The sequence below is a fragment of the Ischnura elegans genome, chromosome 3 (genome assembly GCF_921293095.1).
Source record: "Ischnura elegans chromosome 3, ioIscEleg1.1, whole genome shotgun sequence".
Taxonomy (NCBI): domain Eukaryota; kingdom Metazoa; phylum Arthropoda; class Insecta; order Odonata; family Coenagrionidae; genus Ischnura; species Ischnura elegans.
The window spans coordinates 53,555,934-53,580,933 of NC_060248.1; the positions used below are offsets into that span (position 1 = coordinate 53,555,934).

A 25,000-nucleotide genomic window follows, 5' to 3' on the forward strand; every position below is an offset into this window, starting at 1 on the left:
AGGAGGATCGTTGTGCAAGAGCTGGTGGGTCACGAGCTAGGAATTTGAGGCTCGAGATTAAAGCATAAGGGTCGAAACTTGAGTTGGTGGATCAGTTCAACTATTTGTGCAGCACATGAGAGGGAATCAAACGCAGCAACATGTGTATCTAGAAGGAAAGTACGTAGAAAAAGAAGTACATACGAATAAAACAGAGCTAATGAGTGGATCATTATGTGTTTAGAAATAGCAAAAAAAAGATAGGTAAAGACTCTGGTCCGTAGTGTGGCGCCTTGAGGTGAGGAAACGCGAATGCAGGGGAAAGATGACGGAACAAATGGAGGTATTCGAGATGTGAGAAGGTTGTGGGACTCATTCCGTGACCCAGCATCCCCAAAGATAACCAAACCAATCCTCTCCACACGATCATTCATAAACCAAATTCATACTTTTTTTACGACCCTGCCTCCCTATTAATGGCAGCTGGATCTCACACTGAAGCTTCCCACGCTACCAGATTGTATCCATTCATAGTTATGCTTGGTATACTGTTTGCCTTCAATCCCAACCCAGTTCCTACAATGCCTGATGTCTTTCTTCCATGTGTCCTTGATCTGATGAAAGTACACAGTACCTACTCTCGGAGGGATTTTCCTTCCACTTACCTTCCACCACATTTCTCACACAATTACTGTATGTCTTGACAGAGTCCACCAACTAGATGCTTTGGCGAATGCTGCTCCGCGGTTCTCTTTCATCTCCAGTTCTATGGTATACCTCCTGGTTTCTCACCTCGACCATTCATTGTGGCTAGATTTGCTTAGTATGTAAATATGTTTAAGTGAGTATGCCGGTACAAGTTATAGCCACCCAACGTGCGTAAATTTATTATCACATGGTAACTTTCGACCGTACAGATATTTTTTTTGGGATATGGACTCTTATTCTATAACGTCCAGCTTCTATGGTATGGAAAACAGAGTACACACTCACCTTACACTCATTGTCCCTGACCAAGGTTACATTTCGTGCTAGAAACGGCAAGTAGTTCAAAGCGCGGTTATAAATTCAATTAAGTACTGCTGGCTTGTGTAGTATAAACATCGCAGTAGATAAGTTTTTCATGTGAAGAAAGCCACTCAGATGATAGCTTATGCTTCCTGCCATCGTTTCAAGAACTTCATTTCGATTTTTCTTTGTAAAATACGGTATGAACAAGCGTGCATATTAAACGCGTATCTCTACGCGTAACGCGTTTCTTTAGAGCAGTTAGGTATTGGAAATAGAAGCAGAGAAACCAAGGGAAGGCGAATCTGAAAGTTACTACGAAGTAATGATGTACAAATGATTGGCTCATACTGTAATGAGAGGCTTCTAAGAAGAGTGGAAGTGGATAAGTGAGGTGTATCTGGAAACCATACGCACAGGATAGGGAAACTTAATCGTCCATATATAGAGATATTATGGGTTTATGTAATCTATCGTTGAAAGGCAAGAGAACTGGGCATTGTCTTGACAAGTCTTGTGTGGTATGATTGTAACAATGGTAATGGATGAAGAAAGAGAAGAATTGCGTAAAATCAAAAATATTATCTGATGGGAGAATTGTGTAAGAGCTTTTGAAGTAAGAGGTAGCTTTTAACCGATCTCAGGATGGTTAACCTCTTCAGACTAATGAGTCTCTGAGCTGTTTCAATTGTGTTTGAGGCTCCTTTCATAATCAGAATGGATGGAAAAAATGACATCACAGCGGAATTTGAAAGAAATATTTATTGACAAACATTTTAGAGTATGGTACACGTATGTGTACCATGGGGTTTTTACGACAATTTTTTATGCACTACGGTAATACATATAAATAATTCTCATCAAGAATTCTTAATTATTATACATTATTTTCAATTGGTGTAATATTTACAAACACTATATATCAGTTTTAAACTATTTAATATGCAGCTTATGGAATACAATTTACCATAGGTATGAGCACGGAACAAGAAAGGTATAAAAAAGCAAAATGCTTAGAGAAAGTAAAGACGTTACCAAAAACGTAAAAATGTGATTGAATGGGGAAAAATGAGAATAAAATAAAACTTAACCTAGAGAATGTAACCCCACAATGAGGAAATCGTGGGGCTCTCTTTGACACACCTATTTCATAGAAAATAACTGCCAATATATCACGGGGATATGAGGAATTATCATTGAAGTACTGAAAAATTCAATTTACAAACTATTTCTATATTTCTTTGACCAAAAAAGTGTCTCCCTTGGAGTGTGACGTAACGCATAAAATTATTAAGAGAAGTTAGTAAAAGTTTTGGTTAAAATAAGAGCTCAAATTTCTTTACTTGCCCTATCTGTTGGGTACTTATATAATTATGGTAACATTCCTTTAGTGTAGTTCTTGTATATACACCTTTCTGGATTCCCTGTTATTTTGGATTTTAGCCCTTTTACTCCTTTTATAACAGTAAAAATACTTTTCTTTAGAGTATGACAAAAGAGATCAGTTTTCAAATGATATTTTCAATTTTTTGACGAAAAATACTCATATTTATCTTTTAGTCTTCGAACGTTGAGTATGATATGGTATGGTATTTTATGCGCGTGAAATTTATCCTGGCATACTCTATTTACTTAATATTGTAAAAACAAGTTTTAAGTGCTGGATATTTTCAAAGAAGCTAGAGCTAATAGTGCATAGAGCTAATGTGATATGTTTCCAGGTCCAACAGACGCGATAAATTAGGAGTGATATTTTTCCGAACGGATGGATATGGGAATTCGTTTTTTCCCCTAACCATAAAGGACTTAAATAAATGCTAATTGTAATTTTGCATTTCCTTTTTATGCGTAAACGGCTGGTGTCCTAACAACCCCTGCCATACACCTTTTAGGCGGCTTACGGGGTAGTATGTATATGTAGATGTTTATCTTCGAATGTTCAAAAAACTTTCTTTTTTTTAAATGCGGAGAAATAGCACCTTTTCATAGATTAATTTTTACATTCTTTGGGACTTGGCAGGCGTAGAATTATCATTTTTTATTTGCCGTGCTCTCCATTGCTTCTTCATCTCTCGAATAGAGTTCAGGTAGAGTAGCTGATTAACTCAACTTGTAAAAAGTTGCACGTTTCACTTTGCAAACTTTTCAACGCCTTCATAGCATAACATATCATTCTCAAAGGTCAGGAGAAAATATGATTATTTGTTTTAACACTTCTTTGGTAGGTACTTACGTATATACGGACTTTAGTACCGTATCATGGTAATGGTGTTTTTATGATATTAGGAATACCACCGAGTGCATTATTATTTTATCCCGTTCTTTGATAGAAATGTAGTTAATAAGCTCTTATAAAAAAATTTTTTTTAAAAACCAGCCTTTATATTTAGATTACAGGGGATGAGCAACGTTTATATATGACACAAAGCAAAAAAACTCAGTGACCCCGAAAAACCAAAAGTGACGTATTAAAAAGTCACTATATTTATTAAATTTTCAGTGAATGGTAAGCCCCTATGTTTCAAAATGCCACCCCTATGCTTTTAAATGCCTACTATGTGGATATGCCTAAAGTGGATAACTTTTACTGTGGTCGCAAAACACGAAAATCGACCATTTGGAACTTCTTAGATCAAAAACATGTTTTGGGGGGCTATAGGTTGACTGGGGGGTGGTTAAAGGAGGGTTGGAGAGAAAAAGTTATATTTTCATGTATTGTCATCGGAAATGAAGAAGTGTGCAAAATTTCAGCGTTTTTGCTTCACAGGAAGTGAGTCAAATTTGAGTTACAAGATTTGTACCAGACAAACAGACAAACAAACAGACAAACAGACAGGTTGGTGAGTTGATATAAAGGCTGGAAAAATACTAACTCGGTCTACTCCAGAATTATATCAGGTAAAATATACATGGATCTCTCTTTATAATTTAAGTTTAAACGAAATTTATTTTTGTAGATAAGTGGCAGAATATTCCACCATAACTATAAAAAATCGTTGTTTGATCGATGTTTTATTATAAGCTTCAAAAAATCGCTAACTGCAGAAAGGAATCATGTCCACGTTGGACGATTTTGAACGGCTGGACGAAAATCTCTGGCCAACTCTCTTCAAATATTATACTTACTTTATTAGAAAATATATACAGTTTTCAAAAAAAGTCATGTTTAACAAATATATTAAAACTATATACCTATGTGGTGCATGTGGGTTTACTAGGCTTTCTTTTTCTGTCCTGTAAAGTTAGCCAAAGTGGACATGATGCCTTTCTGCAGCAAGCGGTTTAAAAATGCTTGCATATCTTGACCTCGTAATCATGTTCAGGAACTTTTCGAAAAATTATTTTGTTCCGTAAAAGGTGACCAAATACTTAGGCAACATGCACATTGAATATAAGTTTTCACACACCTTACGTGCCAGCATCATTTACTGACGCCTAAGCAGCAGTCTTAATTGTTTAGTGAAATTATCTTACATTTTTCCTTCAAGATAACCACTATTCCGTTTTTCACCCAAAAACTTAGTAGTAAATGTAAATTACCTGGCGTGGTTTGATTGTTTTTGACATTAGGTTATACCTTAGGAATAAATGATGCCACCTTCTATGCCAATATTTTAATACTAATGCCTTTTTCAATGGTGATCGTAAGATCCTGACCCAATTTCTTCTTTTCCACAAAGAATTGTTTAAGAAAAATATGTTTCTATGGTCAACGGAAGGGAACTTTAAATATAGCAATAAAGATTTTACTTCAAAATGTTCTACAAATGAAATCTCAATGATTGAAAAATAAAACGAAGAAATAGGTGGAAATTTATAATGTTGATATCAGATACCTCCAAGTTTTCTCTTTTATTATGTTGGTTTTATAGTCTTGGTTATCAACATGTTTCCTAGTTTAAATCTTTCCGTAGGAACCTAAAAAAAAACGGATTTTTTATGATAGTAGAATTTTATTACAATCTTAGAAGGACTGGCGATGCCATCAGTTCATCAAGGGACTCAGCTCATCGAAGTATGTCCAAGGCAGTCAGCTCATCTGTCCTGAAAAGAAAAAGGATATTCATTTTATTGTGGGGATGTGGAAATCTGTGGATGAATTATATAAAGAGTCAAGCCATTACGAAAGCATTGTATCTATTACAAGAAATCTCTTTCGGATGAAATTAATGAATAAAATATAGCCTCGGTCAACAAAGATGATCATTTTGTCAATTTAACTTCCCCAAAAGAACAGCCACCATAACATCATTTGAATTAAATTTTTCAGTCAGAAAAGTTGTCCGGATTGTTATCATTATTGGCCTAACTTATTTGTAATCTATTTACCTATCCATTTTGCCTTTCTTAGTAGCTATCCAGCAATAAAGTCTCTGATTAACAGTCAAAGGAACAACCAATTCAAAGATATTTACATATTTTTTCCAAGAGAGTAGGTGAGAAGAGAACATTTAGAGTGCTTTCGATTTTATCACAAATTTATGAAAAATAACAAAATTATTTGGCATTGTTCAACAGTTTACCTTTCTTCTCATTTATTACATCTATATGATGAGTCTGAGATCTCAAGTATAAAAATTCCTATCACGTATTTCATAAGGAAACACACTTTAATTCTCTTGGCAAATTAGGATGAAATTCATCTGTTTACGATCAGTTCCTATTTCTGGGCCATGTTGAACTTCCAGATTTTGTGTTTGTAGTCTCTACAGTGGGCTGTACCTGGAAAATGTACCAGTGAAAAGGCAAGGTCGATAGGTAAGCGGCTCATTCCCTAGATTACCGCGTTCCTAATGCAAAGAACGTTGGGTGTGAATACGTGAAGTGTGGGGTAGTTTAGAGAGGAGGCATACCTTTAATACGACCTTTAATTGTGCTAAAATATCCGTATCCATTAATTGCCAGTTTCTCTTCACTCATCCCTAGCTTTTTTCCAAGTTCAGCCTCAACCCCACCATCGCTCTGCGTTGTAATTAGAGAACTGGACGCTAAAAATAATAGAGCCTAGCCTCGCTCTCCCCGATATGGTAAACCTAGTGCCCCCTGAAACGACCTCCTGGCATACCTCCGTCATTTCCCTCCCGACCCGAGGCACGCCAAGCGATTAATTCGTCTCCGGCAGAGCCACAAAAAGACAAGCCGCACGGCAGCATCCGTAACCAAGAGAGAGAGAGGGATACGTCACATTTTTTTTCAGATGTCACGATAACCTTTATTAATTCCCTCCGAGTCGTAACGCGATAAAACGAAGCGAGAAGACTTCTTCCTTTTAACCCCCCCGCTTCCGTCCCGCTTATGAAACCTTCCTTTTCAACCTTCCCTTCCCCGTCGGCCACCGTGTGCTTTTTTGACCCCCGCCCCTCCACCTTCCATCCCCGGATGATCCCTCACGAGTGCAAGTGACCGTGACATCTCCGGGCTGAGGACATTAGCAGGCCAACCAGCGGATCCTCCTCCCCTTCAAGGAGATGTTCCACTTCCACCTGACCTGATCCGCCTCCCTCAATCTAGACCCGCTCATCTACCCCCTCCCCCCCCCGTTAAATCCTCTAAAAGTGAGAGTGTGTATTTTGGACTTTTCCGAGGAAAAAATATAGGGAATGAGAAAGAAGAGGCATCATTGTGTTCTCACTGATCTTAAGAGTTTTGAAATAATAAAGGGAGGCTGAAAACAGTGTCTGGGGGTAGCATGTTGGGTAAATGAGGGAGAGGATGAGAGAGAATAGGAGTTTCAGATAGAATGAAAGAGAGTATTCAAATATAGATAATAATCAATGAGAAAATAGTTAGTTGTAAAAACATGCTCGCTGAAGCAATAAATCATCGCAGATCATGCACATATTTCGTCATGATAAACTTCAATATCATAGTAAATAAAAATATGTCGCGGACTTAACGCTGGCGTTAATGAACAGGAGAGAGATTATGAGAGAATCGTTATGTAAGAGTTACAGAAAAGGTTAGTGGAAAGTCTGGTATGGGGTGCAGTGCTTTACAGTGCGGAAACATACCTGGGAAGGAGGACGAGAGAAGACTGGGGACGTTCGAAATGTGGGTGTTAAGAAAGTAAATGGGCGGAAAGGAGGAGGAACGACGAAGTGCTGGACATGGTGGGCGAGGAAAGGCAGCTTTTAGATGAGATACGGGGGAGACATAAGGTATAGATGGAGCGAGTACTTAGCGAGGAGGGGATGTTGAAAAGAGCGTTAGAGGGTAGAATTTTGGGTAAACGAGGGAGAGGAAGGAAGATAATAGGATTTTTTAGATAGATTGAAAGGGTGTAGGCCTTATTAAGAATTGAAGAGGGAAGTCTGTAAAGGGAGGGGAGGCTGCAAGAATACATCTTAAATACTACATGAAAACATAACTTAATCGGTAGAGCATTTTAATAATAATTACGCCTGTCGAGCCAGCCTCAATGTTAGGCCGCAAAGGATTAAAACACAACTTGGTCTCATGTATGAGAGCAATGCATTGGTGCTCATCATTTCAACTGGCACGTGATACGACACCTTCCCTAGATCCTCTTGCCTCCAAACCCCTTCTCCGCGATCTCTCTTTCGCCTTTTTGAGCCACACCACCGCCACCTACCCATTCCCTCTCCATTGCTCCCTCAAATAACAAACCTCAACCAGCCGAGCCTCCCGTCCTGCCCTATTAAGCGTCCCATCCACCGAGACCCCTTTTGGCTGCCTCCTCCCTCCTCGCTCCCGGGGCTTCGTTAAAGGCGCCGTTGTCCGCTTAGGCGCCTGCCGGCTTGCGGAGGATGTCGCGCAAGGCGGAGGAGGAATCGGGAGCAGAAGAGTGTATATTCGTCGGATCCGGAGAGATAAGCCGGCGGCTCAAGGGGACGCGGGCAGGTGCGCTGCTCAAGGGAAGCGTGACGCAAGCTCTCGTGGCTTCGTGACGCATTGAGAGTGTGGCTAGGGCTCTATAAAAAGATGGAGGATGCGGTTGCGGGAATGTGACATCTCAGGACAAGAGAGAGACTCTTCACTTGGCCAAGGCGTTACTTTTCCATCGTTCTCCCTTGCCTCCTCCTCCAGACACCACGACTAAAATGTAGCCTCAAGCATTTGTTCCCAGGAAGAGAGGAGAAAAAATAAGGATGGATCGTCTTGTGGAAAACTCAACCATTGTGAAATATATTATGTGAAGTCTTATGAGGTTTCACTTACCCAGTGATTCAACTCGAAGGTTGGTTAGGATAGGTGAGGGTAGAGCTCACCTCAGACTTAACCGCGAGGGTGTGAATATCACAAATTGAGGGTTGCACCTAAAATGCATGCACAATTTGGTATCCATGATATTTCTGGCGATTGTAACTCGGTAATGCGATATCCCTCAGATGTAATGGCAAAAGGGTTCTGCAATGCAGGTTGTAACACGAATGCCAATTATTGGTATTTTTCTCGGGACGGATTTCATTCGTGAGTTAAGTTTTTTATAATAAAGGAAGGTAATGAATTAGATCATTTTAATAAGGCCTATTTAAAGTGTATTTTTTAAATTCATGACCTATAACTTAAGAAAATAATTAAGTGGTGACGGTAATGAAAATCATAAAACTTTACCCCCATTTGGAACTATTACTTAGAAGAAGTTATTTTATTCATTTCATAGCTGGAACTTAGGAAGTGTAGTAACTGTTATGAAATGAACTAGGCTGATTTTTATGAGCAAAAATAAAAGAAACAAAATCTTACCAATGCCAGGTGTAAGAAGTTTGTTCATTTTGCTCTAAAAATTTTTCGATGGCATTATAATCTCTTTCTTTGCCTCTAAGTGGCCTCCCGTATCAGTTCCCTTTCATATCCACGCTAGTTGCAGGGTCACGCTAACTACTTAGTATTCTTGAACTACATTTTTAATAGATTTTTCTCTATTTCCACAACGCACAAATAATAGTCGAAGTGTAAACATGCTGTAAGAACATACTACAGAGTAAATGGCTCTTAATTTCAAACAATACTTCAAAAATTACGCAATTAAAATGATAAACACCCTTTATGTGTATAATGTACGTTTGAAAATTTATTCTTTTGGGATTCAACCCGTCCACATGCAAACTGGGATGGTAGGAGGTATATCGTGTTTTCACTTTTATCCGAAAGCGATATCTATGCCGCCCTTTTTACGTCCTGAGTAAGATGAGAGTAGTTTCTCAAATACTTCGGAGAATGAAAAGAAAAACTATCCAGTTTCGCGAATAAAAGAATGTCGCAATTCCTTTTCAGACGGCCTTTCGGGAAATCGATGCTCGCGTAAAAACGGTTACGCTCCCCTGACCTTCTCGCGGGGAAGGTAAATGAAAATCATCCACTTGTGTTTCCCCACTTCCCCCACACCCCCTCTTGACAGTTTCTACGTTTGAAAAGAAACTGTCCATTTAATTCAATCCTCGCCGTTTGAATGACGGTTTTTTTTATTCCCTTCCGACAATTTAAACTCAACCTTTTTGCATCCCATTGTGCGAGGCAAAGCGGCGAAAACCACAGAACACTCCTCTTTCTCCTTCCCGCCTTTTCTTTCTTTCGCTTCTCCTCCATCTTCTCTTCTTCTCTTCCCACACTCCTTTTTACCTCTCCCCAACCCCTTATATCCTTACTGTGGGCTCATTCTCCCAGACTCACGGCTCCTCAGCAACGCAGCAACTGCCTCCCTCTTAAAAACCCAAGCTGTCTCTCTCTCTCTCTTTTTCAAGCCCTTTTCCCTCGGTGCATATTCAACGACGTCCAAGATGGCGGCGACCGCAGCCGCCGCCTGGTCGTACACATGTCGCCCTCTCCGCCTTTAACCCGTCGTCGTCGACAGAGGGAAGCACGAGCGGTAAAAGTCACATGCGGTGGCGTCGCGGTGTGGCCCGAGAGCTCGTCAGACAATCACGGGGAAGACTTGGGAACGGAAGGGGGATCTTCGTCAGTGCAGGTGATTAAAATGACCGAAATGCTGAAGAAATTTTGTTGGCACAAGAATATAAAGAAAAAAAAAAGAAAACAGTGATGTATTGGTCATTTCTTTCTAAATCCATGGATACGTTTAATAAAGTTGATCAAAATTTATGTGAGTGCTAAAATATTTATTAGTTATAGGAAGGAGAATGAAGTTTTTTGTCAGCATAAACGAAATGACTGACGTAGGGGTAGAGAAGTGAGATAGGCAAACATTTCTCAATTTCATTCATAAATTTCATGGTTTGGAAAAAATAAATTTCGTTGGTTGTAAATAATAGCTTTCCTAATGTTCGTAAGTATAAGAAAAAAATCAGGAAGTAACAGGAAAGTAGGAAGTCATGAGCTACGGGGAATATAGAACCATGAAAACCAGTGCGATGGGTAAAAGTTAACAAATAATGCCATCGGTTTAATATATTTTGCATCAAATGTATTCTTAGTTATGCCATTTTTCATTACCATAAGTGAAGAATCATAAGCACAGGTCTATAATGTAAGGAAAGTCTTTCAGCCTAAAGGAAGGTAGATATAAGAAAATTATTGGCCAGTGGAGATCAATAGCGATTAGCCATCCATCATGCTATAGTGTTTTTGTAACTTTTCGTCTATACGTATAAAAAATGAGAAACATATTACATACAAGTAGAGCTAGGAGAGTAAGGTGGTCCATAAGTTAGGACCACGTCTAGACGGAAGTGAAAATGTCAAGGGAAAAGTCAAGAGAAATTTCCTCAATCTTTGAAAGGAAGCGTCCCTACCTATTATCTCTAAATGCATGCAGTACCAACAGTTTAACTATTTCAATCGATTTTCTAATAGTTTTTTTTCGGATGATTTACATTGTATGTATTAGGGAATGGAGGATGATCATGACTATGGAAGATACTTATGAAATTACGAGGACCACATGAGAGTAAAAGTACATGCCGTCTAAATCGAATGGAAAGAGTGCGGAAATCGAAGTTAGAGTTGAATTTATGGCCATTTATGACTCACTGAAATGCGTGTACAAGGTTTAAAAGTGCAGATTCTAAGGGTGAGATAAAACTGTAAAATTGCTTATATAACTTGCAACTAATGAATTGTGATGTGATCCGCTAATATAAACGCATACACAAGTTATTTTTCGGAATATTTATACCTGAAAAGTTTTCATCTTCACATTCATTTTCTCAATTCTCCGACACCTATTTACGCGCGCAATTTACAACCATAATTCCCACATATAGTCACTTGATAGACATTTTGTTACTCTACATTACATTCAAGATATATCTAAGGTAAACAATATAAGTACCATGTAAATCTGTAGGATAAATGCGACGATGAATGAGTGAATAAAATTACTATTTTCTTAGTCCGGCTAGCAGGCATATCCAATATAGTCCGGTGATGCACTTGGTAACTACCTTCGCTGAGACCTTTTACCAGAATTCTTGCATGCTGTGTTCATTTTACTGTGAATTGTCTCGAATTTGCGTACATTTGGCCGTGAATATTTCAGCATTTTATTTTCCGCCGTGTGATGATTCGGGATAAAAGCCAAAGCACTTTGGGTGTCGTAAAATTCTCAACGCCAGCATTCGTAGAGACTCTTTGTTGCGACAGTGGCATCTCTAACACAAGTGATGGGGAGCCTTAAATCGTAAGAGGGTTGATGGAGGAATAAAAATATTGCTTCTCTGAAACTGCTGCTAGTGAATTGCTTAGAAGCAACCCGAGCTGTCATAAAAGTGAGTAGATAAGTTTTCTGCATACCCCTGCTGTCTGCAGCCGTAAATAAACGAGACTTTCTCGAGAAATTCATCACTTGCCTGCCAAATTGTCACGGGCTGGAAAGAATGAATATTTCATGTGAGAAAACTGACGACTCAGCTCTTGTGAATCTGCTGGTTTAGCAATTCATGTCTACGTCGCAGACTTCGAAAAAATCTCTTCTTACATGATTATTTAAGTTCTCTTCAATTTAGTATAGAATTTAAATTTTTGCTTCAGGCCTCTGAAAAACAGGATTTTTTTAAAGATTCATCTTTTGAAATCTCTCTAAAACATTTCTCATATATAAGTGGAAATGCATTCCGAAATGATTATTTTCATATTTTTTTAATTGAACATAATAGAGAAAATAGCAAAAAATAATAAAAATAGTAATTTAACCAGGAAATTTTGCAGCTCTGGGGCGTTTATGAAATAATAATGCATTGGGAATATCATCTATCAGTCAACTAAAGAAAGGAGTACTAACAGAAATCTGTTGTACACACGGCATTAAAATTGGGTTGAATGTCCCTAGATGCCATATCCGGAACTTATTCTTACGATAATAAGGTCATCCTCCATCCCGGGATGCCTTATTCCATGATTCACGATTTGAATCGAAAACGGCGAAAAAAGACAAAAATGACTATGACTTTGTGCACTCGAGAAATTTGTTACATTATTGCATTTATTGTAGATAGGCCACACTTTAAGCTAATTTTTCTGTTATTTTACCAAAGTTTCCAGCTTTTTTTAACCACTTTTTTATACGGACACCGCCATTGACCCTATGGCACAGTTATCTCACGCTACAGTTAAATAAGTGCTTTGTGTTTACTCTATAAACCAAAATTTGGTCTATCTCTCGTGCAGTGAGGGTTAGTCTCCAGGACATCTGGTGTTGCAACGTTTTTGACTCGTTGGGTAGTAACGAATTAATGGGACGCCCAATATTCACGCTGAGATTATCTCGCAATGGGACCGCCTCTACACTTCTAAAACGGACAGCATGTTGCACTTGAAGTAGTATCCATGCATTAAAGAGGGTCAGATAACCGCATAATAGCAATACCTTTACGTAGCTATTTGAAAACCAGTAATCGGTTAAGAGTTTCAGAAAAGCCTTAGGAGAGGGTTGGGACATAGCATTTTCCCCACAAGGTGGTCAAGAGGCAGCGTTAACGAAGAGCAGACAGATGATTCTGAATGGCGATGCGACGGGAGATAGGGGAATTTTGGGGTTGCGATGCTATCGGAGATAACACTTTAAAATCTGGTTTCAAGGAAATTCAGATCACTGAGATTCAAGCTTCTGACGGGTGGAGGATGTTTTTTTTTTTCGAAAAACTCTATCTAACCATGTGTGTATGGTACCTATCCTGCAAGCTAAATCAAAAGTACGAATCTTTTCACTTCAATTATTCTATTTCGCAACGAATTCTTAGTTTCACACTGGCACTATGGTCATGAATTTTTCAGGATACACATAGAAAGAGCCTATTTAACATTTGTCTGCATCTCCAACTTGAAATTTACACCTTGGTATTTCAAATATGTTGTTACATTTAAGAACTAGTAAACTTCGACACAGGTCTACTCTATGCACCATGAACTTTCCAACGCAAGTCTTTAGTTAGTGATTCGTCACAAAATAGAGGATTATGTACCGGTCGAGGGAAACTGTCCTGTTAAGGGGATGGGTCTTCCCTGATTAACTGCTCCTAATCAGCCTAAGATTTTTTCACAACCATGCTGAGAGCATAAAACCAATGCCGCAAGACACATTCAAGCTGTCATATCAAGGGTTTTAGCAGTGGGTGAGTTTTACTAAAATATCAAGTTTTACATTATGAGGCACATTTTTTAAGATACAGCCAGATACCAACTAAATGTTAGTCATTAAAACTTAATTAGCCTCTTTCTGAACATTCTCCATCTCGTATGGAGGTGAAGTTATCGAACCATGAAATACCTGCATTTACTGTAAGAACGAATCTATCAATAAAGAAGAGAATCAAAGGGTCAGTCGCGGGCCAAACAATTATCAGCACAAAGCAACATTAACTCAGCATTTCTTAGTTCGTAATTCTCTTGCTAATATGTCGCATCCCTATTTGGTGGAGATGATCATCAAAGCCAATAATAATGCCCGTGTTGTATTTTTCATTTCCATTTAATTGGTTCTGAATATTTCTCTCTCCTTCGCTGAAAACTTTTTCCTGAACAAGGGATAATTGTATTCTCATCCCCTTGCCCATCATCTAATGACCATAATTGTGTGACTTTTTTCCCTCGTCCGCACGTGATCATAGGACGTGTGGCGTTGTTCGGGTGGGCGGGGCAGAGGGGGAGGGGAGGCGGAGGAACGTCCTTGGTTAGGCGCGTGGGGTCGCAAACTAAGCAGCGAAAATGAAACTCTTGTCTTCCCGGAACACGTCCCAAGCAAGGGATGTACAAGAATGGACCATATATATACCTGCGGGCCGCTGTGACCGTGAAGTGTAGTTTTCTGGAGAAATGGACAGACACGGGCTATGTTAAGCCTTTGTCTTTTCAATATTTTGATGAAAAATCATTGCAAATTGATGACCACGGCAAAGTAAAATAAGTTTGCTAGTATTTCAGGTGGCATCTCGTCTCATAAATGGCTTGTAAATTTTTAAAACATAGCTAATATGCTCAAAAGCCTCAGCGTTGCAGAGTTATTCGTTCATACATCAACAAAATGTTCTCCATTGACGTTCAAAACATACGTTTTCAAAATATACCGCAATAGAACACCAGAATATTTCAGAGAGGGGACAAAATTACTCAAAATGATAAACCACTTCCATAAAAATTAGCAGTACGAGTATCTGAACAGCAGCTATTCTCACTAGGCATGCGCATGAGAATAAATCTTGCAGTAGTATGACGACTATGCCCCGCAGAAATAGGTAGTGACACTTTCATATTCGGCCATGGCGTGAAGTCTTATTGTAACGCTTGGGTCTCCGAGGCCGCAACTCACCCTTACGGAGTGTTGACCCTGAATCATTGGATGTATTTCACTGGTCATAGATCATATGATCTAGCCAAAGGTATCGTTTTCGGCTCATGCGTTTTTTATATTTGTGTCGTCATTGGGTTTATTATTCTCGCATGCAGTGAAACCTATCGAAACGACCAACTCCGTTCAGCGGTTACCAACATAAGCGGCAACTTTTCCCAGTTCCAAAAGCGTTGCCCTTGGTGCTTGGTGCTTCAACCTAAGGTTGATTTGGAAATACGAGGAAGAACTCACTCCAGACTTTGAATTTCAACTTTGAAAGACAAGACCAGTTCCGATATCGCACATTTCGGGAGGGGAGGCCAAATACTTAATTATAGGCCACCTCGCACTTAGCCCGTGTAGGCATTTTAAATTCCACCTCTATTTTGCGGCTGCCTCCTTAAAATGTCAGCGAAAAATTTATTTTCGGGTAACGTCCAATGCAAAGGCCAACTTGCAATGTTTAACCGACCAGCCCTGGACATTTACTTCCGCATAATGCTTTGGAATATTCTTGATAGAAATCAATGTATTATAATATATAAACTTTGAGTTCTAAAGAGCATCTATTAGGTATTCTTCAGACAAAAGACAACGAGCAATAGTTGAGTGGGTTTTACTTAATAGGCATTCCAATCGTTTTATTTATGGGCTAAATCTGATGTGAGTAGATATTTTTTTTTCATTTTTAGGATAGCTGAGTGATAATTAGCGCTGCCTCCGAGTTCAGAGTCAATTAATGCCCCCAATTATGACAAAACAATTTCAGCACCCCTTTTAAACCCCTCTACGCTCAAATTCTCTTATTTACCCCTGTTTATCCCCCCTCCACCATAAATATCACCCCGTCGACCCCTTAAAATCATCCCTTGGGCGTAATTGCGATAATTCATCGTTCCCAACGGGAGACCAACGCCGTCATTTCTGGCTCGGGATCGTTTTATTTGCGCCCAGCATATGTGTTTTTGTGTTTGAGGGGGTCGGCGTTCGTTTTGGTGAATTTCTCCCGTCGGGGGTTTAAGCCATTTTAAGCTGCTTGATCCGCGTACCCTCTTCCTCCATCATGATCCAATGTCCCCCACCCCACCTAACCTCTCTTTACCCCCCTCCTAATTGTCCCCGAGCCCTTTCTTCGGGCCAACCAGTTCCTGATTGCTTCGCGTGAATCCACCGGGGATTACACCCGGCATCACTCTTTTTCCCCAATTTTTTTTAGATTTTTATTATTCAATTTTTCGAAAAATGGTTGAATTCAATGTGAATTGAAAAGGTTTCGACGGTTGTAGACCACTCGCTAAAAGATTTTGAGGCGATAAATCGATACTACATCATGACTTTACGTATTATTATTAAGCATTTCGATTAGAAAGCTTTACGTCTTATTGATGCATTTTCCAAAAATTTTGAAACATCACAAAAATAATGTCTTCGTTGGTATTTTTATTCTCTATTGCAATTTAAGTAATAGTATTATCTTGTTATATGTATTTGTCACTTGAGGAGGTATTTACTTGATGATTATACTAAAAGGTATTAAAGTGGATTTTCGCTCGAAATAAAGCTTTTGAGAAGTGATATGTATTTAACTTTATTTACATGTCCTGTAGAAAAGGTATCCTGCTGCACTCTTTTGAAGTATTTTTCGATAATTTTTAACCGTAGAAAGCAGTCAGTTAAAAACAGAAAATTATCAATCTACCTCAAATGCAAATGTGTAAATACTTGGGAAACTACAGATGAATATGAAACAACGAAGACTAAAAACCTAAGAAGCTACCTAGATGTACACTACTTAAAATTGCAGCTTCTCTGCAGTATTGTTGGGAAGAGAAGATGACATTCTATTCTAAAGCGTTTTCTGATTCTGTGACTTGGACGATTACACTGCTGATGGATGTATTTCGATTGACACTCCTAAGGGTTGTGCAGAGTAATGAACTGGCGAATATTCTCCAGCATAGTAGCAGTCTATCCATTCCACCTTTGCTCAAATCACCGGGAATAAGCCAACCAAACTCTTGCAGTTTTATATTCCTTGAAACGACGGCCTCGGTGCCGAAACAATGGAAAATGAAAGCCGAGACTGTTCCTCATCCCCGGCTTCCGCCATGTGGTTTGCCGGTAGCTTGAATTGGCCCTGCCGGCAAAGGACTCGTACTTTTTTTCGCCACGTTTACACTTTTTTAGGCTGAATACTACACTTTTCGTGAATCTTTTGAAGATGTGTGATGTATAAAAATAAAGGTTTAAAGCTCAATCATTGCCACGAAAAAACTGCAGTCAGCTGTTTTCTCGCGAATAATACACTCTTGATATTATCCAGCTTCACCAATTTCTCATTATATATTGGTGACTTAAATGAGAGTAAAAACGACAGCGTAAATTTGGCTCTAACTTGTATTTATACGAAAATTTACCAGGCATTATTTTCAGAAATCTACTCTCAACCTTCAAGTTTACAGTAGGAATGCATGATACTAAAGTATCCCTGAGGCTCTAACGATATCAATAAATCGAGCTAATTGACACCCTTTGGAGTTTAGATAAAATTCATTTCATGTATTGGTACTTCTGTGACATGTGCTGTTAGTTATTGTATATTTCACGGTAGGAATTACTTAGGGAAACATTAAAGTTGAGTGAAGAGTCGATTTAACGTGACTTATTTTGTGTGACATGTGTGTAAAACGTTTAAAAGCTTGTAATCCTTGGGTTGATACAGTGTTCTGACTTCTTGACTATGGGTAAGACTATCCAGCTGTGTTTTGAATACGTGGCAGCTACTTTGGATTTCTTAATTAATTTTTCTAAAGATAATCATAAAATCCATCAAAAATACAGCATGGTGAATACTAAGGCAAATACGTGGATCTCATTTTATGGTTCATTCTTATCACATACCGCTCAGGTAGTGAATCAGTCAATGTATGATTCATGAACGTGTCATTTGGTTTTACGAGCAGTTTGAAATTTTATTGCCTACCTTACACAACGTTATTCATCCCAGTATGGCTGTGGAAGTGCGAAAACCAAATGCTGTGATCGTTAGTCGGCTTCTCAGCTCATTGCATTCCTACCGCGGACAACTTTGAGTTTTGGGCATTTTGTTGCTGAATTAACAATTATGTGCATCAGTTCAAAGGAAATTTACACCAGTCTATCAAATACAGATAGTATCATGTATTCCTACTGTAAACTTTAATGTTGAAAGTATATTTCTGAAGATGATGCATTGCAAATTTACGGATATATACAACTTTGAGCCAATTTTACGTTTTCGTTTTTACTCTCATTAGGTCAAAAATTTAGAGTCAGGAAATGGTGAATTCAATCTACCAATCGTGTTTACACTTTACGTGAGTAATATCAAAAAGTCTGTGTCTATGGGTTTAATGGATCTTCATACGTCATTTCCCAATATCGCTAATTCCTTCCTGCTCATTGCAATTAGGTTTAGTTTCGGGGGTAACATTACTATACCATGATACTATAACTACAAAAAATTATGTAATGACAATAATTGATTTGGTGTGCTTTCACAGTTGAAAAGATAATGTAAACATGCGTAACACATATTACAAGATTTAATTCTAATCCTTGAATATTGGTGCGAAAGAAGTCACTACGTTCGTTAAAAATATTTTTCAGTCTTAGATGGTAAATTTTAAGCAAAATCACATGAATATTTGAAAATGTGGACAATTTATTGGGTAAAATTGTATCTTCCATAGCAAGCTCTGGAAGAAATTTTTTATAGGCTTCAATTTATATGAATGAAAAGGTTCATTGTAAGAATATTTTTTGAGTCACTTAATCGTTTTATTCCCCATGAAAAGTATATCTTCTATCCTAAGTTACCCATTTTCATTAAAGATTTAATCAAATAATGCGTTCAATTTTAAAGTTTCCAAACAACTGCAAAATTATTATTTGGTCGTAATTTTCATCCTTTTATTGGTACGCCAACTGATCCACGGAATTTACTCGTCATTGTTCCACCTTCCCATTTCCAACACAACCAATTCATCCTTCAATTATGACTGATCTGTTACATTGTTAAAGCCATGCCTTTTTATGGTGATAATAACAATAATGAATGCACTGTTTTTCGGACGTAATTTTTGACGGAACAATTGGGGATGAAATTATTTTTTTTAGCACTCTAAGACAGCTTGCAAAGTTAAAAACACCAACATTTGAGGAACAAACTCACCATCTCAGAAAACTAATCGTCTTAGATAAGGATATGTCCCTCGCTTTACGTCCAACTTGTGATTGTATCTCCGCTCGACCCCGCCGTCCCAAATTATTTCACGAGCGAAAACTTAATTTCTCCAATTTGGCCCAAGTTATGGTGCCATCAACCGTCTGGGGCTATACCTCGCCTCGTGCCACAGTTGTAACATTTTTTATTCCCCGTTTGCACTCTTTCTTCCGCCTTACCACTCCGATCTCCTGCCCTAAGGCCATATCCCAAACCCACCTTTCCGCCGACCCAACACTTAAACCATTTGCCCCGTGGCGACTGCCTTGATCACCTGTGTTCACCTACCCAACCACACCCCAACGGTAGCCGTTTAAGGAACCTTTTGTATCGTTCATCGATATGCGGAGGCCAGTATTACTTAATTAGGACCAGCGCATTTTCATCTTTCCTACGTTTTTATGACTTTCCGTTGAATTGAATTTAATTACAGATCATCAACAGATAGTTATCCGTTCCATGCCTATTCACTAGGTATTATCCGTTAATCGCTGGTTATTTTTGTGAGCATATCTCCTCCTGTGTACGCTGTCAACACAAATAAATGAGGAGCATGGATGTTATTTTTTGTGCCAAGTTTGTTTTATGCAAAAGACCGCTGGTTTTATGGCCATTCTTCCCTTTTATGGCCCAACCACCAGGTGAGTGATGCCCAACGGCTAACATTCGTCCAAAAATTTTTTTAGGCGAAAAAAAACAATTCAGTTTGGCTTACATTCTGTGGGAAATAACTCATTTTTTGCGCAATTATAAAATCATTTTCTTTGAAGCATAAATTGCCAAATTTTACGACTCTAAGGTGGTCATAATGAAATTGCCTTAAAATTTGGCCATCACCAAGGAAAAAAACTAATAATTGCGGCAATATGTGTAGGTTTATAATATGGATCAACCATCTCTAAGCTCTGAAGTAGTCATCTGATGCACTGCATGTACACTTTGCACAAAAAGTGTATAAAAACTAATGTCTATACTTAACTATGTCTTTATTTTTAATTGCGTAATAATCAAAGCAATTGCTATTAATTTAGAAAACAATTGCTATTAATTTAATCCCATTCAGCTAATGAACGAGGTAACAGAAACTACACACAATTTGATGAACTGGCTCACCGATAATAAGCTATCTTTAAATGTTAGTAAAACCCATTATTTAAATTTCAATCTTAAGAAGATAATAAATTTTAATCCAATAATTAACAGTTACCCTATAAAAGAACTTAGGGTAACAAAGTTTTTAGGTATCTGGATTGACTCTAATCTTTCATGGGAAGAACACATCAATAAATTAACTCAAAAAATGGCACAAATCTGTTATGCATTCCGTGTACTCAAGGAAATCACTTGTATTCAGGTATTGAGAACGATATATTTTGGCTATGTGCAGTCACTTCTTAATTATGGTACTCCATTTTGGGGCTCCTCTATCTTCCTACCAAAATTATTTAAAATGCAAAAAAAGATTATTCGCATAATAACTAATTCCAATAATAGAGCTCCCAGCAAACCTATTTTTGAAAAACTGGAAATCTTACCACTCCCTTGTATATATATTCTTGAAACAGTCTCTCTTATTAAAAAAAACCAAGACATGTTTATTAAAAATTGTGACATTCATAGTCATAATACAAGAAGCCAAAATGAAATCCATGTAAGTCAGCACCGAGTAAATAAAACAATTAAAGGCATAGACCATCAGGGAATACTTGTGTGTAATAAATTGCCAAGCTATGTAAAAAATATCAAAAGTTCCTTTAAATTTAAGTGTGCCGTGAAAAAACTACTTTTAAGGAAATTATTCTATAGTGTGGATGACTTTTTAATGTAAAACAATTTAAGTGTGTAATTGAAATGTGTTCACAAAAAAAATTGTAAACTGTATGTATTTATATTTTTTTATATTGTTTTGTTATTTGAGCATTGTTTTTCCATTCATATTGTGTAATACATGTAACATCCTTGACAAAGCCATGCATAATGCAAATGCTTACGGTGACTTAATAAATCAATCAATCAATCAATCAATGCAATGTAAATTCAATATTGGTTTGAGAAAGGGTATTGTGCCAAAGATATTAGCAAAGAAACGAGTCATACATATGGGAATATAAGAAAACTGGATTGCCGCAATAGGAATTAGTGCCGAACAAATGAGAACCATTGGAACGAAAAACTAATGTAAAAACTTGTATTTATGGGTTGATTACAATAATATAAGAACTTAGCAACTTTCACAGTTCATTATGGATAATACAATCAGGTGTTTGCAGCCATCACAATATTAAGCGTATACTGTACTCACATTACAATACTTCGCTTACCTCTTCTACAACCAAGTTTGAAGAACGAAATGTTTTAAGATTCATATCTTGCTTGATAACCATCACTCCTTGGGGCATTGAACAAAAGCCAGGGATACGGATCAGGGAAACAGTGCTTCATATGGCGGTCGAGACAGCGTCTCGTCCGAGAAACAAGTGACGGAGATAGGGTTCAGTTGGCTGGCGATGGCGGCGCTGCTTGTTTTCGGGGCGGGAAGACTCGCTTGCGTATTCTGGACGCGAATGGTGGCCGCGGTCACGCAAAATGCGAGCTGAGACAGAGAAATGGCCGGGGGAATTCTCAGGCGGAGATGAAAAACGCCGACGGGCAGAAAAAAAGAAACGAAAGGAAACGGATTCACATCTGTGATACGTTTTTGAAGGAGAGTGAGCACTTGTCTTTCTTCTGCCTCTCCACCCCTCCCTCTAACACTTCCCCCTGAAACACCTCCCACCACTTTCCAAAAAATTTGCTTGCCAAAAATTTCTCGCTAAAAGTGCACGTATTCTCGCGCGAAATATGTATTGTATATTTCCCAAGGAAGAGCAAAAGATATATTTTTCGGGAGCCTTGCCGATACGTCTTGAACTGATATATTTGAGGCTGAGTTTTTAAAACTCGAAATGTATATTATCCCTCTTATTGTCAGTGCTATCCTTCTTTCTGGGGTACTAGTGAGAAATGCGTAGAGTATTTTTATAAAATGTAGCAACTTGGAAAAAAATACAAAGCTATTTTATGACATATCCATAAGTGGTTTTTTTCCATTATTAAGGTTTAACTGATTATAATTGACAAAATCTTTTTACGCTGACTGAAATAAAATATATGAATGTAATAAATAATAGCAAATTAAATTATGTACTATGTAATAGCCGATACATCGGTCCGCCGCACTTAAAGGGTTATTAACGGATAACTTTGTATTAACACGATATTTCAGGATATTTTACATCCAAAAATTCCATTTTAGTGGCTGAAGAGATAGTTAAAATGATATATAACTACATATCTTGAAATTATTGCCAAAAGCAATTATTAACAATTGTCTACAATAGCCGGTAATTCCAGGGAAGAAGTAATTAAGAACTCCGAAGTTCATATGTGATTATTTATAAGACATAGGTTGGTATTTAATATTCACCAACTGGGAAGCACAATGAAAATGAATGAAATTAAAAAATAAAATTCTCTATCCGTTCGCCATTCGTTTGTTGAAAATATTGCAATTTTGTCGAAGACTTTTGACTTGAATGTGAACTCCGTTTTTTCGTCGTGAGAATTTTAGGCGTAATGAATTGGAGTATTTCAATGAAATTCGTCGATCATTCACAAGAAAGAGTGGCGTTTAATATAAAATTTTAAATAGATGAGAATCAATGAAATCGCAATGTAAATTGCTATTTCTATAACAATCACTCCCAAACTGATTAAATAATTTCATGTACCCACTCTAATTTAAAAAACAAGAATAATGCCCCAATTTCACATTATTTACTGGTTCATGAAATTCACCTTTTTTTGTTTACCTAAGCCTTGGATTCAATGATCGACTTCTTAATTGAAATGGGAAGCAAAAAAAGAATCAACCCCTATGAGGTCAACGCTGCGAAATTAAAAACTAAACTTCGTAATTATGACCAAAATATAGTATTGTAATAATTGACATATTTCCCATTTTGGGCTGAGAATATATATGTTGAATTCTCCATTACCATAGACACTTTAAGTAAATACTACAAGCCTGGAATTGTGAGCCACTAAATATATAATGATAGAGTAATTTTTCTCTTCATTATATCAACCTTCCAGTTCAGGCTTACCTTTCAAACTCTTTTAAACCCAAACGTCATTTTTTCCCTCCATAAAAGTCCTTTTTCGACATTTCCAATAATGCTGCTTACTATGCGAAAATTTTCATGAGAGGCAATAAAAGTTTTTCCGTTCTTATCAAAGAGGATGATGATTTACAACCACCTACCTACCGCTTACTATAGGCCATCAACGCCCTTGTAGCTGAATGCGATACAACGACAATTAGCATAAACAAATTGTTAAAGGAAACAAGCGGAAGATTCGCCTCGAAACGATCAGAGGGAACAATCAAACAGGAAGCCCCGCTGTTTGTTTTACAATACAATGATAGAAATGCTGGAAAGGGCTTTTAATTAGGGGAAGAACAGATGCAAAATGACATAAATATTTGATGAAGCAGTAAAAGTCACTCCCCCCCCCTCCCATGTCCATTCCAATTTGCAGCCGTTCCTCCCGGCAGCGACTTCAATGAATACGTAAGTCCCCAGGCCACCTTGTTCTCACCTTGTCTCCTTAGGTGTATCAAGCTCCCATAAAATGTCCTCACCGCCAGGGATATGAGCAATTTAGAGGCCTTCATTCTTTCTCAAGCCCAGACCGGAGGTCTCGGAGTTAGATATGTTAATGTATGCATCGATGAAACACATAAAGTGAGGTTTTAAAATTAGGCGTGTGCACGAGAGGTAAGTATGGATAAAATACTTTTACCGAAGAAATTAATCGATAAGGGAGTATTTCAAGCAGGTGAGGACGAGTTGCTTACTTTTCATTCCTACGCGAAAGGAAATAAACTGATTTTTTTGTGTAAGCAAACGGACGGTAGGGGCAATCTTGATACGTTAAGATTCACATAAGTGGTGCTGAGTCGATTATTCTTGTGATTGATGTTAAGATTAGTTTCAGCTACCAATGTCTCGAGTGTGTGCGCCTAACTTAGGCTTTGGAAGGAAAAAGGACAACTCTAAAGAAAAAACATTGGTCATGCCAAACGTCTTATACGGCCACATTAGTATTTTATGTACTTCAGGATAAAATTATATATGAAAATCACGATACACCAATAAAAATTGAAATTCATTATATGTTTTGAATTTTGTGAAGCCTTTCTAAGATGGGCACAGATTCGGAGTAAAGAGATTCATTTATTTTTTGAGACTAGTATTCATTTCAAACACATTTAATTCACAATGTCTCGCAAAGTTCTCCGCAACGCCTTTATAACTGGTTGAGAATATGATATTTATTTCAGAGTTTTCCCTTTAATACCGTAGGTACAATTTGTCGTCAAATTATTTGTCAGTTTTCAAACGTAACCTGCTTCAATAGAAAAAAGAATATTTTTTGAAAAATTTACTCACGAGCATGTCTTTTTAGATACTCCTAACTAAGAGGAATTTTCAATCCTTATCTAATTCCTTTTCTGACACGAATAATTTGAATGAATGTCTTAAAGATGAAAATTTCTCAAACCTTGAAAATGACACAAGATTGCCGAAACTAGTCTTAAATAAAGCTATAGTATCCTAGTGAAATATTCTCGATTCATACTTAAAATTATTCACATATTATGCCACATATTTAAAAATTCAATCCATGGCACAATTTAAGCAGGTGACTGTTCCACTTCGTCAACCCCTTTGTTTTTTAAACCCGTATAGAAATCTGTACGATTGGAATAAAACGGTACCGTTAGCCATGCCAGTTACCGTATGGTTGGCTTTATAAAAGCCTTAAATAGGTTCCATTATATATTTGAAATAAATAAAAACTTTCACGCTCAAATATAGACGCGGTTATCGAATTTAATTTCACGACGGTACTATACGAAGACAATGGAGAATTGTATCTTGCTATCTTGCTAGCCTTAT

General features: G+C 37.7%; 1 long non-coding RNA gene across 1 annotated transcript in view; it reads right to left on the bottom strand.

Annotated features, from left to right (window-relative positions):
• Positions 1–4,826: 4,826 nt before the first annotated feature.
• The window catches only part of LOC124155011, a 105,296-nt gene continuing 85,122 nt past the window's right edge, over positions 4,827–25,000 (bottom strand). Inside the window, exon 2 of the long non-coding RNA XR_006864093.1 lies at positions 4,827–5,031. This is a non-coding gene — a long non-coding RNA (uncharacterized LOC124155011). The remainder of the gene's footprint in view (positions 5,032–25,000) is intronic.